This window comes from Mustela erminea, chromosome 3 (genome assembly GCF_009829155.1).
Source record: "Mustela erminea isolate mMusErm1 chromosome 3, mMusErm1.Pri, whole genome shotgun sequence".
In the NCBI taxonomy this organism is placed as follows: domain Eukaryota; kingdom Metazoa; phylum Chordata; class Mammalia; order Carnivora; family Mustelidae; genus Mustela; species Mustela erminea.
The window spans coordinates 24,744,003-24,759,340 of NC_045616.1; the positions used below are offsets into that span (position 1 = coordinate 24,744,003).

Genomic DNA, 15,338 nt, shown 5'->3' on the forward strand with positions numbered 1-15,338 from the left:
TGTATTGAGAGTAACCCTGACGAGATTGAGGAAAATCTCCTATTATTTTTTTCCAACATTCCATCTCCCATGATAGAAACTCTGAAGAAAATCTTCTTTTCATACCTGAAAACCGACTTACTTATATTTTTCATATGCCTTTATAGGAAAGGCAGATGTCTTTATTAATTCTGTATAATTCTTAAAGTAAGTAAAATAATATTTAATGAGTTGAAAAATTCCTCATCAGGTCTTTTGGGTTTTGTTTTATTTTGTTTTGAAGAATCATAATTTCTTGCTGTGGACAAAATCTGTATGGACACAGTTCCACCCCAATAACTACCTGATAAGCTCTATGAGCATAAGGACTAAGCTTAAAAGTCTTTTCTCTGGTAAATAGCAAAAAGAGTGTGGGAAGAATTGCAAAGGAAATAGAGGTAGAGAAAATCTAGTCATTGACTCTTTGTAAATAAATTTCAATATGCAAACAAAACCTCAAAGAATCATCTATTCTAGAAAGAAGATGCATCCTCACTTTTGTAAATGCATTTGAATTTGTTTATCTTAAAATATTTTTTTAAATTATCTACTGAAGATACAAGGAAGTACGCCCAAGATTGAGAGATTCTATGTCAAACAGGACCAGTTAGATGCAAACATATAGTTACTTGCACACAGGAAGTATTTTAGTGTCCTCCAAAGAAACAGAACCAAACAAATAGGATGTGTTTGTATAATATATATGCCTACATTTACACAAATATATATACATACACATACACATATACATATCTTTTTTTTCCTTTTTCTGATGGGCACTATCTTTATGCACCTTCTCTGCCTCAGTATAGCAAGTAGACACTATCTTTCTGCCCCCTCCCTGTGTAAAAGATAAAATGCTATAAAATGTGACATAAAAAACATAAAATAAAGGTAGGGGGAGTAAAAACACAGAACTTTAGAATGGGATCAAACTTAAATTGTTATCAACTTTTAATACACTTTGATTTTTATATGTTACCCTGATGGTAACCACAAAGCACAAACCTATAGTTGACTCACAAAAGATAAAGAGGAATCTAGGTATACCATTCAAGACTCATCAAACCACATGGAAAAAGATGAAGAAGAAATGAACAGCAAAATACAAAATGGCTAGAACACTATTAGCAAATTGTAAGTACATACCTGTTAATAATCACTTTAAATGCAAATGGGCTAAATTCTCTAGTCAAAACACATAGACTGACTGATTAAAAAAAAAAACTATCTATGTTTCTTACTAGAGACTCTCTTCAGATGTAAGGACACAGAGTAAAAGTGAAGGATGGAAAAATAGTCCAATAATATGGAAAACAAAAGGAAGTGTGTAGCTATAACTGGGTCAGAAAAAAATAGGCTTTACAACAAAGACTATAATCACAGATAAACAAAGCCACTGCATAATGATAAATGGTGTCAATCCAACAAGAGAATATGATAACATTTGTAAATATTTGTGCATTCAACATAGGAGCACCTAAATACATAAAGTGAATATTAACAAAGCTAAAGGAAGAAATACACAGCCATAAAATAACAGTACAGGACTTTAATAGCCCATTTACATCAGTGAATAGAATATCCAGACAGAAAATCAAGAAGGAAACATCAGTGCTAAATGACATGTTAGCCCAGAGAGACTTAACATATCTAGTACATTTCATACAAAAACCAACAGAGTCTACATTCTTCTCAGAGGTGCAAGAAAATGGTCCAGGATACTTAATATTTTAGGCCATTTATTAAGTCTTAATAAACTTTACAAGATTATAATGCAATCAAGCATCTGCTCGCACATAAAACTATGAAAGCACTATGAAAAAAACTCAGTAACAAGTTGAAAACCGGTAATTTTGGAACTATATGGAGATTAAACAAATGCTACCAAACAAGTGAAGGGTCAAGGAAGCAATCAAACCAGTAATAAAAAAAAAATACCTTGAAACCAATGAAAATGGAAATAAAACATACCAAAATTTATGAGATGTGGCAAAACCAGTTCTAAAAGTAAAGTTTAAAGTGAACAAATACCTAACTGAGAAATAAGAAACAACTCAAATAAACAGAACTCTACACTTCAAAAAAGAACAAAGCCCAAAGTTAAGGGAAAAAAGGAAATAGCAAAGATTAGAGCAGAATTAAATAAAAAAGTAAAAACACAACAGAAAAGACTAAAGCAACTAAGAGTTTCTTCTTTGAAAAGGTAAGTTAACAAAACTTTGGCTGGAATCACAAAAAAAAAAAAAAGAGGACTCAAATAAATATTATCAGAAATTAAAGAGCAAATAATATAAGTGATATGACAAAAATACCAAGGATCCCAAGAGACAACTATGAACAATTGTACCTCAAAAAATCAGCAACCTTGAAGAAATATATGAATTCCTAGAAACATATAGCCTACCAACACTTTATCTTGTAGAAATAGCAAATCTAAACAGACCAACAAGTAGTAATGAGATTCAATCAGTAATCATAAATCTCCCAACCAATAAAGTCCAGGACTAGATGGCTTCACTGGTGAGTTCTATGAAATATTTAACAAAGTAATATCAATCTTAACACACTCTCCCAAAAATAAGACAAAGAGGGAGCCCTTCTAAATTTATTTTACAAGGCCTGAATTACCCTGATAGCAAAACGAGATAAGAATGCCATTTAAAAAAAATAAAAAATTACAGGTCAATATCTCTGATCAACATAGATGTAAACTCTTCAACAAAATATTAGCAAACATTATCAGTAATACATTAAAGAGACCATACAACATGATTAAGTGGAATTTATTCCAGTTTAAAAGTGTGGTTCACAGGGTACCTGGGTGGCTCCATTGGTTAAGCAACTGCCTTTGGCTCAAGTCATGATCCTGGAATCCCAGGATTGAGTCCTGCATCAGGCTCCCAGCTCAGCTCCACGGGGAGTCTGCTTCTCCCTCTGACCTTCTCCCCTCTCATGCTCTCTCTCACTCTCTCTTTCTCAAATAAATAAATAAAATATTTAAAAAAAAATGTGTTTCAACAGTCACAAAATAAATGTGAAATACTACGTTAAAACAAAGAATTAAAGTCTTATGATCACTCGATAGGTGCAAAAGAAGTACTTCACCAAATTATAACTCTCAACAAACTGTCTATAAAGGGCATATGCCTCAACATAATAAAGGCCATATATAACGCATACCCATTGCTAATATCCTCAATGATGAAAAAAGGAAAGCTTTTCCTCTAAGAAACAAAACAATGATGCCACTTTTATTCAACAGAGTATTAAAGGTCCTTAGCCAGAGGTTTTATGCAAGAAAAAAAAAAGGCATCCAAATTGGTAAGGGAAAAGTAAAAATGTCACTCATTATTTGCAGATGACATCTTTATACAGAAATCCCTAAATAATCCCAAAAATCTCTTACAACTAATCCAACAAATTCAGTAATATAGCAGGACACAACTCAATACACACAAATCTACAGAGATTCTATACACTAATAACTATCTAAAAGAAACATTAAAACAATAAACCCATTTACAACTGCATCAAAAAAATATATACTTAGAGGGTGCCTCCTGGGTGGCTCAATAGGTTAAAGGCTCTGCCTTCAGCTCAGGTCATGATCCCAGGGTCCTGGGATTGAGTCCATGTTGGGCTCTGCTCAGCAGGGAGCCTGCTTCCCTTCCTCTCTCTCTGACTACTTGTGATTTCTGTCTGTCATATATATAGAGAGAGATAGATGGATAGATAGATAGATAGGTACACACACACACACATATATATATATATATATATATATGTATATATATATATATATATATATACACACTTAGTAATACACTTAACTATGAATGTAAAAGACATGTACCCTCAAAAACTACAAGACACTGAAGAGAGAAACTAAAGAAGATACAAATGGAAAGGTACTCTGTGCCTTAGAAGAATTGATATGGTTAAAATGTCCATATTACCAAAAAGTAATCTACAGATTCAATAAAATCCCTACAAAAAATCATCATGACATTTTTCACAGAACTGAAGTAACTCTAAAATTTGTATGGAACCCCAAAATACCTAAAAAGCCATAGCAATCTTGAAAGAACAAAGCTAGATGTGTATAATCCTCCTTGATTTCAAACTGTATATCTGTAGTAATCAAAACATATGGTAAAATAAGAGGTGCATATCAACCAAACTGAATAGAGAACACAGACATAAACTGATACTTATTTGGTCAATGTATATATGACAAAAGAACTAGGAATATACAAAGGGGAAAGGACTGTGTCTCCAATGAATAATGTTGGGAAACCTGGATGGCCACATGCAAAAGAATAAGCTGTACTGTTATCTTATACTACACAGAAAATATTAACTAAAAATGGATTAAATACTTGAATATAAGAACTGAAACCATAAAACTCCTAGATTCAAACTCTGGGACATTGGTCTTAGTGATCATTTTTTAAAATCTAACAACAAAAGCAAAGGCAACAAAAGAAAAAATAAACAAGTGGGACTACATCAAACTAGAAAGAAACAGAATAAAAACTACCAACAAAATGAAAAGGCAGGCTACAGAATGGGAGAAAATACTTGCATATATATGATAAGGGACTAATATCCAAAATATGTAAGTAACTCATATAACTCAGTAGCAAAAAGACAACCAATCCAATTAGAAAATGGGCAGAAACTCTGAACAGACATTTCTCCAAGGAAGACATATAGATGGCCAACAGGTACACAAAAATATGTTTTACATCACTACATATCCACAAAATGAAGATCAAAACCACAATATGTCAGCATCTCACACCTGGAAGAATGGCTATTATCAGAAAGAAACAAGAAGTATGGGTGAGACCTGCAGAAAAGGGAACCCTTGTGCACTGTTGACAGGAATGTAGGGAATGTAGTGGCATAAATTTTCCTCAAAAATTTTAAAGTAAAATCATCATATGAGCCAGTAGTCTACTTCTGGGTATTCATCTGAACAAAAGATAACATTAAATCAAAAACAGTCCCATGGTCACTGCAGCATGATTTACAATAGCCACAACACGGAGGCAGTCTTAGTGCCCATCAGTGGACGAAAAGATAAAAAATACGTCACACACACACACACACACACGTGTATATATATGTATGTATGTATATGCATGTATATGTATATATACATATACACACAATAGAATATTCAACAAAAAATAGTGAGATCTTGCCCTTCGTGACAATATAGGTGGACCTTGAGCATGTTATGCTAAGTGAAATAAATAAAAAGAGAGATAATACCATATGATCTGACTTATACACAGAATCTAAAAAAAAAAAGCAACAAACAAATACACAAAACAATCTCACAAAAATTGAGAACAAGGTGAACAGGATCAAAGGTACAAACTTCCAGTTATAAAATAAAATAAATAAGTTATGGGAATAAAATGTACATCATGGTCACTATAATTAATATAGTACTGCATATTTTAAGTTGCTAACAACACAAATCTTACAAGTTCTCATCAAAAGAAAAAAATTTCAGTAACTATGTAAGGTGACAAACATTAACTGGACTTTTTGTGGTGCCCATTTCACAATGTACACAAATATCTAATCATCTTGTACACCTAAAACTATATAGTGTTTTATTTTAATCATACTTCAATAAAAAAAGATGTCCCTTTGCAATTTAATCCTTCTGAAGTGCTCTTAATGTTTGTACACACACCATTAGTGATATGTGATATGATTTTACATAATACACCTGTATTTGTAATTTTAACAATTTTCTGATTATAATGTATATCAGAAAAAGAATAATTAGCCTATTAACCCCCTGATTTCAAACTTAATTTTGTTTAGCTTAAAACAAACTAAATTTTAGGCTGAAACTGAAAAAAGTCACTTAGACGATCACTTATTTAAAAAAACTGATTAGAAAAGTATTAATAACCATTATTGTCAAAATTTTATATACAATAAGTGCCAAATCAAATAAGAACATTCAGCATATTTATGTATATATTTTTACAACTTCAGCTTCTTTTTTCTACTATTTTTCAATTACATAGGGAATGATTTTTAGATATTGGAGAAGAACAAAAGGAGGGGGATAAACATCTAAGCTTACCATCTAAGGATTGATTTTCCCCCACTTTAAAGATAGAAAAAGTAACAGATATTGGCAGCTACCTTTTATTTATTTTCCACATCAAAGGTGATGTGGGCTCTTATATAAATAAAAATTTGCTTGACCTTTGTTCCTGGGTTTCTTGAAGTAACTTCAAAACACTTGGAATTTTCCTAGGCTTAGGGGTATTTGTGTTATTCAAAGTGACCCCGTTAGGCCACATCTGATAGTTCATGCTAATGGAAGTCCACTGAACAGTTTATATTAAGATGACTCGAAATGAGAGTTGGTCCTATCAGAGAGAACAGAGATTCTGTGATTACAGAATTGTGACTCTGAGCCATGCGACATCAGCCCAATCTCCATGGTGGGGAATGGAGCTAGAGATTGGGTGCAACCACATGGACAATGATGTACTTTTTCCGGTCTTCATAATGAAATCCCAATAAAAACTGGACATAAAGCTCAGGTGAGCTTCTTTATTGGCCATACTCTCTGATATTTGTCACACTTTGATGCTAGGAGAATAACACATTTCTGAGGATGACAGAAGCTTTACATCTGGAAACCTTTGTCTATGCCTCTCTCCATTTAATCAATTCTAATTGACCTAAAATTCTAATCAATTTGTTACTATAAAACTGTAATTTTAAGCATGTTCTCAAAAAAAGAACAATACATTAGTTCTATGAACCATTCTAGTGAACTATCAAATCTGAGGGTAGTTGTGAAAATCCCCAAATTTGTAATCAGCTAGTCATAAATACAGAAGCCCCTGACCTTGTGGCTACTCTCTGAATGGAAGCTAGTCTTGGGGAGGAATAAGTCCTTAACCTTGACTTTGCAATTTATTTAGAGACTCATATCTTGATTCCCTATTTAGAGGATGCTCCTCTGGATTTGACATAAAACTAAATTCTGAAGAATACATTTCTTAGGCATTCAGAGACAAATATTCCACTCTTCGATAAAAGAACCCAAGTATACACATGAAAGAATAATGAAAGTTACATAATTGGCTGTGCAACAAACTAACCATTTACTCCATAATGAATATTTCATGTACATTTTGTCATGATGATAAATACTTAACAGTGGTTGTTTTTAATATGATAAATTAAGTACACATAACCTAAGAATATAAAGTCATTTTGCTGATAGGAAAAAAATGAATGATTCTAATAAAGCAGAATTCAGAGGACTAACCAAGGGTCACATATAGCATATTTGGCACAGACAGTGATAGAATAAAATTAACAAGTCACCTCAATAACATAAATGCAGCCATACATGAAAATCTATAAGCTAGTATTCTAATTCCTTCTACCTCAAGATTATAGACATGTGTCGAAGTTGAATACTAGTTTGATCTGTCACATTCTGAGATAAAGATACCAGTGGTTTTCACTGTGCAGAATCGTATCTATCCATCATCAGGACTTAATATCTGAGGAATTTTGGGGGCTACATGCTTATGCAGTTTTTATACTTTAACCTATAACCATGTGTCTCAGCTGGCAGAGCTTGTGATGTAGTTTTCAGCAACTGTCAGATGATATATAATGGTCCTCTTGGCAAGAAAGGTTCATATCTCTGTGAATGTTTTGGATACCACTTAATAGTGTCTATTCATAGCACTGCAAAAGAAATGGTGACATGTGTTAATACTCAGATTGATTCAGGCTATTTTTTCCAAATAATAAAACAAGAAAAGTTTAGACAAACAAGAAAGTATTTTCTACTTCCAAATAATATACTGGCATTATTTTTAATTTTCCTTTCTTATTTTATTCTGGGAGGAAAAGCAAACATAATTACATTCTCTTCAAAAATTATCACTTTTCTTCTCTAGAACATTTAATTTAAAAACAGATTTCTGCACATTAATGCCTAATAATCTTAAATTACCAAAATTTTCATAAATCCTTTTCCATGGTGATTTTTTTTCCCTTTTAAAAAGTTATTGTGAAATCGAAGGGCCAGTGCCAATTTTTGGAGCAGCAGATTAAGGAACTTGCTGCAATTCTTTAATGAAAATAACAATGTCATAAGTCAAGACAAGATTTAAGAAGTGGGGAAATAGACTCTACAATTGCTGGGAGGAATTACAAAGTGATGTTACGAGGCAGTATGGATCTTCTCAACAAACAGTACTATGAAACTAGACATCTACGTGCTGAATAATGAACTTAGACTTATTCCTTACAACATACACAGAACTTAACAAAGTGGATGGTAGGCTTAAAGGTAAGTCCTAAAAGTGCAAAATTCCTAGGAGGAAAAAAAAAATAGAGGGCAATCCCCGTGACATTAGGTTAGACAATAGTTTCATAAATACAATGCCAAAAGCACAGCATCAAAAGAAAAAGATAAACACAAGTTCATCAATATTAGAATGATGTTTGCTTCAAAGGACACCATTGAGAAAGTGAAATGGCAACTCATAAACAACCTGCCCAGATTAAAAATGGATGAAAGTGGGTGTGGTGCAAAAACAATGAATACTGTTACACTGAAAAGAAATTTTAAAAATGGACAAAAGATTTTAATAGATATTTCTACAAAATGTATATACATATATAGTCAATAAGAAAAAGAAAAGATACTCAACATCATTAGTGACACTGACATATCATCTAACATCATTAGCATGTTTAAAATTAAAAAGCAGTAGCAAGTGCTGCAGAGTATATGGATAACTGAAAGTCTCATACACTGCTAGTGGGGATATAAGATGGTACAGCTCTTTGGAAAACAGTTTGGCAGCTCCTCAAATCTTAAGTACAGAATTATCACAGGACTCTGAAATTTTATTCCTCAGGATATACTCCATGAAATTAAAAATATTTATTCACACAAAAACTTGTACATGGTTATTTGTAGCAACATTATTCATAGTAATCAGAGTGGGAACACCCAAAATATACATTGATTGATTAGTGGATATATAAAATACAGCATATTCATATAATGAAATATTCAAAATATGATATTGGGGCACCTGGGTGGCTCAGTGAGTTAAAGTCTCTGCCTTTGGCTCAGGTCCCGAGTCTCAGGGTCCTGAGATCTACGCTGAATCAGGCTCTCTGCTGAGCAGGGAGCCTGCTTTCCCCTCTCTCTCTGCCTGCCTCTCTGCTAATTGTGATCTCTATCAATTAATAAATACAATAAATCTTTAAAAAAAAATATGACATTGGAGAAAAGTTTGGGAAGATGGAAGAGTAGAAAGACCCTTGACTTACCTCATCCCATGGATACAGTTAAGTAACACACACACAAAATGACCCAAAGACTGGCAGAACAAACTCTGCAACTAAAGGTAGAGAACAGTGAAAAAGGTAGGACAGAGAAAGACTCTGTTTGGAAGTGAAACATACCATGGCCACCTGTGGTCTGGAGGAAGCCACAGGTGTGGAGATGGGCAAAAACAAACTACTACATTGGGCAGCCCACACAGGTAACAGAAATCCTCCTAACATTTTCCGGTGAAAGCAGGAGTGACCAAATTTCATGGGTTCTTCAAACCAACAGTTCTTAAAGCCTGGAATTTTGAAAATCAGTGGGCTCAGCTCTGGGAAAGCCTGGAGAGTGTTAAGAAGCTGAGTCCCTGCCCTTAAAGAAACAGCCTACGCATATACAGCATAGAAACAGCAGTTTGAAAAATGCCAGGGGCAGATGAGATTGAGAGGCTCATCTCAGAGCCTGTCCCAAAGAGGTAGGGATCACAGAAAGAACACTCCAGGAATGAAGGAGATGTCAGGCACCATTTCCCTCCCTTGCTCCCGCATAAACACATGGCCACCTATGGGAGCCAGCACTGTGCCAACACTTGCTACTTAATTTCCCTACACCAAGCCCTGCACCCTTGTGCTTCCATGGATCGACCCTTTCTAATCACTCTTGCTTCAGTCCCTCTGTTATGATCCCCTCCCCCAGAAGAACTGCATAAATCCTCGCAATACCAGATCTCCCAACCTGTGCATTTAGTAGGTCCTCAATTCCTGCCACAGTGACAAGTTCCATTTTGCAAGCAGACCAGCACAACCTTGTTAAAATGGATACCTCCCCTGTCCAGACGCCAGCCAGGACCAAACACTGCTCATAAGACTCAAGGAGAGCCTCTGCGGACAACTGTACTGAAAGAGAAGTGGCCAGGACACAATAGGTGGGTGTACACAAAACACATAGGAGAGGCTTTCCCAAAGCAGCAGGTCCTGGAGAACAGGAACACTGCACTACAAGGCCCTACAGGTCCTCTTCTTCATAAGGTCATTATCTTCAAGAGCAGGAGATGTAGGTGACTTTACTAACAGAGACAGACACAGAGAGTTAGACAAAATGAAGAGACAGAGGAATATATCCCAAATCAAATAGGACCAAATCACAGGAAGAGACCTAAATGAAATGGATATAAATAATATGTCTTACAGAAAATTTAAAACAGCAATCATAAAGATACCCCCTGGACTTGAGAAAAGAGTGGAAGACATCAGAGAGATCTTTAATAAAGAGATACAAATGAACCAATCAGAGATGACGAACACAATAAATAAAATAAAAAATACATTTGATTGAAGAAATAGCAGGCTAGAGGAACCAAAAGAACAAACTAACAAGCTGGAAGACAAAGTAAAGCAAAGAAATTACACTGAAGAGATGAGAGGGGGGAAAAAAAGTAATCAAATTGAAAATGGGTTTAGGGAACCCAGTGACCATCAAGCATAACAGCATTCCCATGATAGGGATTCCAGAAGAAGAAGAGAAAAGGGGGTAGAAAATTTATATGAAGAAATGATAACTGAAAACTTCCCTAATCTGGGAAAGGATAAAGACATCCAGATGCACAGATAACCCCCAACAAAATCAATTCAAGGAGATCCACATTAAGACATACAGTAATTAAAATGGCAAAAAGGAATGATAAAGAAAAACAATTTTAAATAAGTCAGAGAAAAGAGGACAATTACATACAAGAGAAACCCAGTGAAGCTATCAGAGGATTTTTCAGCAGAATCTTTGCAGGCCAGAAGGCAATGGCATGATATATTCAAAGTGCTGAAAAGGAAAACCCTGTAGCCAGTAATACTCTTATCTGGCAAGACTGTCATTCTGAATAAAGGAATAGATGAAGAGTTTCTCAGACAAACAAAAATTAAAGGGCTAACTGACCACTAAACCAGTCCTATGGGAAATATTAAAGGGGACTCTGAATGGAAAGGAAAGACCATAAGTTAATGTTTGAAAAGTAGGAAATGAAAAAGAAGTAAATATAGGTATATAATATGTAAAAATTAATCAAGAGATTCACAAAATTAAAGGATGTAAAATAAGACACCATATACCTAAAATATGATCAGAGAGAGTAGTAAATAATGGGTTCAATCTGAAATGACCATCACATAATACCGACTGCTATATGCAGATGTTACATACAAACCTAATAATTACCACAAATCAAAAACCTGTAATAGATATGCAAAAAATGAAGAGAAAGGAATTCAAGTATGTCATTGAAGAGAGCCACAAAACGATAAAAGAGTCTCAGAGAAAAATTACAAAAACCACAAAACGAGTAACAATTTGGCAATAAATATGTATCTATCAGCAGTTAGTCTGAATGTAAATGGACTAAACATTCCAATCCAAAGACACTGGGTGACAAAGTGGATAAAAAACCAAAACACATCTATATGATTCCTACAAGACACTCATTCCAGATCTAAAAACACCTACAGAATCAAAGTGAGCAGATGGAGAAACACTTATCATGCAAATTAATAACAAAAGAATGCTGGGATAGCTGTATCGATACTGGACAAAGTACACTTTAAAACAAGAGATAATTACACTATATAATAATAAAGGCGACAGCCCAACAAGAATGTACAATATTCAAATACACAAAACACTTAATAAAAAACATAAAGGATCTAATCAATACTAACAATAATAGTAGGGGGCTTTAATACTCTAATTACACCAATGGACAGATCATCCAAACAGAAAATCAACAATGAAACTGTAGCTTTGATTAACATACCAGACCAGATGTATCTAAAAGATATATTCAGAATATTCTACCTTAAAAGAGCAGAATATACATTCTTTTCAAATGCACAGGGAACATTCTCCAGAATAGATCACATATTAGGCCATGAAACAAGGTTCCACAAACCAAAAACAAACAAACAAACAAACAAACAAAAATGAAGTAATACCACACATGCATCTTTTCTCACTACAATGCAATGAAACTAGAAATCAACCACCAGAAAAAACCTAGAAGAAAGGTTAAATGACATGGGATTAAACAATGAATGGGTTAACTAAGAAATCAAAGAATAAATTTAAAAAATACATACAAATAAATGAAAATAAAAACACAATGGTCCATGTGTCTGTTAGCCATTTGTGTGTCTTTTTTGGAGAATTGTAGCCATGAGGGAGATTCGAATCAAAACCACATTGAGACACCACCTTGCACTAGTTAGAATGGACAAAATCAATAAGACAGTAAACAACAAGTGCTGGAGAAGATGTGGAGAAAGGGGAACCCTCTTACACTGTTGGTGGGAATGCAAGTTAGTGCAGCCACTTTGGAAAACAGTGTGGAGACTCCTTAAGAAATTAAAACTAAAGCTACCCTGTGACCCTGCAATTGCACTACTAGGTATTTACACCAAAGATACAGATGTAGAGAAAAGAAGGGCCATCTGTACCCCAATGTTCATAGCAGCAATGGCCACAGTTGCTAAACTGTGGAAAGAACCAAGATGTCCTTCAATAGATGAATGGATAAAGAAGATATGATCCATATATACAATGGAGTATTATGCCTCCATCAGAAAGGATGAATACCCAACTTTTATATCAACATGGACAGGACTGGAGGAGATTATGCTGAGTGAAATAAGTCAAGCAGAGAAAGTCAATTACCATATGGTTTCACTTACTTGTGGAGCATAAGAAATAACATGGAGGACAATGGGAGAAGGAGAGAAGGGATTTTGGGGAAATTGGAGGGGGAGACGAACCATGAGAGACTGTGGACTCTGAGAAACTGAGGGTTTTGGAGGGGAGGGGGGAAGGGGTTGGGTGAGCCTGGTGGTGGGTATTATGGAGGGCACGAATTGCATGGAACACTGGGTATGTTGCATAAACAATGAATCTTGGAACACTGAAAAAATAAAACTAAATTTAAAAAGGAAAAGAAAACACAATGGTCCAGAATCTTTGGGATGCAACATAAGTAGTTCCAAGATGGAGGTTTATATCAGGACAGGCCTACCTTCTGAAGCATGAAAACAAAACAAAACAAAACCCTATGAGTAAGGACAAACTGAAATAATAAATGAGAACCTTAGAACTGTGCTATGCATATGGTAACAATTCATTAAAGGCTAGATGTTTTCAAGACATACATGTTGAAATTTTTATTATTTTGACAGTTTGAGTTTGCTTGTGTCTTTAATAAAGCTTAATGATTCCCCACCAAAAAAGCAAGAAAAAAATCAAATAAACAACTTAACCTTATACCTAAAAGAGCAAGAAAAAGAGAAAACAAGCAGAAGGGGAAAATAATAATAAAGTTAAGAGCAGAAATAAATGATATAGAAACAAAAAAAAATAAAAACACAATATAAGAGATCAATGAAAACAAGAGCTGGTTCTTTGGAAATATCAACAAAAGTGAAAACCACCAGGCAGACCCCCAAAAGACAGAAAGGGGACACAAAATCAATGACAAATGAAAAGAGGAGAAATAGCAAGCAACACCACAAAAATACCAAAAACTTCAAGAGAATATTGTGAAAAAAATTATATGCTGACAAATTGGACAACCTAGAAGAAATGGATAAATACTTAGAAACATATAACCTACCTAAACTGAAGCAGGAAGAAATAGAAAACAAGACAGATTACCAGCAATGAAATTGATCAGTAATTAAAAAAAAAAAAAACAAAACCTCTCAATGAACAGAAGTCCAGGACCATACAGATTCACAGGCAAATTCCACAAAACACTTAACATGGTAATACCAATTCTAATCAAAGTATTCAAAAAAATAGGAGAGGAAGGAAAACTTATAAATTCATTCTGGGGGGCGGTGCCTGGGTGTCTCAGTGGGTTAAAACTTCTGCCTTCAGCTCAGATCATGATCCTAGGGTCCTGGGATCCAGCGCAGCATCAGGCTTTCTGCTCAGCAGGAAGTCTGCTTTCCTTTCTCTGTCTCTGCCTGCCTCTCTGCCTACTAGTGATCTCTGTCAAATAAATAATAAAAACTTTAAAAAAAAATTTATTCTATGAAGCCAGCATTGCCCAGATATCAACACCAGATAAAGACACTACAAAAGAAAAGAACTACAAACTAATAGCTCTGAAGAACACAGACACAAAAATTCTTAATAAAATACTAGAAAACCAAATCCCACAATACATTAAAACATCATTCACCATGATTAACTGGGATTTATTACCAAGTTGCAAGGATGATTCGATATTCACAAATCAATCACGTGATACACTTCATCAGTAAGAGAAAGGAGAAAAACCATATGATCATTTCAATGGATGCAAAAAGGCATTTGACACACTACAACATCCATTTATGATAAAAAAAAAATAATAATAAGAAAACCCTCAACAAAGTAGGTTTGCAGTGAACATACCTCAACATAATAAAGGCCTTATATGAAAAACACACAGTGAATATCATACTCAATAGGGAAAACCTATGAGCTATTTTTCCTAAAGTTAGGAACAAGACAAGGATGTCCACTCTCACCAGTTTTATTCAACATAGAACTGGGAGTCCTAGCCACACTAATCAAACAATAAAAAGAAATAAAAGATAACCAAATTGATATGGAAGAAGTAAAATTTGCACATTTGTACATCATATGACAATGTATAAAATTCCACCAAAAAACTACTAGAACTGATCATTGAATTCAGCAAAGTTAGAGGACACAAAATCAACATAGAGAAATCTGTTGCATTTCTAAATACTAATAAGAGAGCAGCACAATGAGAAATTAAGAAAATAAACCTATTTACAATTGCACCAAAAATAGTAAGATACCTAGGAATAGACTTAACTGAAGAGGTGAAAGACATTGATGAAAGAAATTGAGAAAGACACAAAGAAATAGAAAGATATTCCATGCTTGTGGATTGGAAGAAAGAATACTATTGAAATAT

The 15,338-nt window shown here is 34.3% G+C and overlaps 1 long non-coding RNA gene across 1 annotated transcript; it reads left to right on the forward strand.

Moving 5' to 3' along the window:
* Positions 1–218: 218 nt before the first annotated feature.
* LOC116586012 lies at positions 219–14,977 on the forward strand. The gene is made up of 3 exons (XR_004283855.1): positions 219–229; positions 6,523–6,527; positions 14,896–14,977. It is a non-coding gene; the product is annotated as an uncharacterized LOC116586012 (long non-coding RNA).
* The last annotated feature ends 361 nt before the right edge of the window (positions 14,978–15,338 follow it).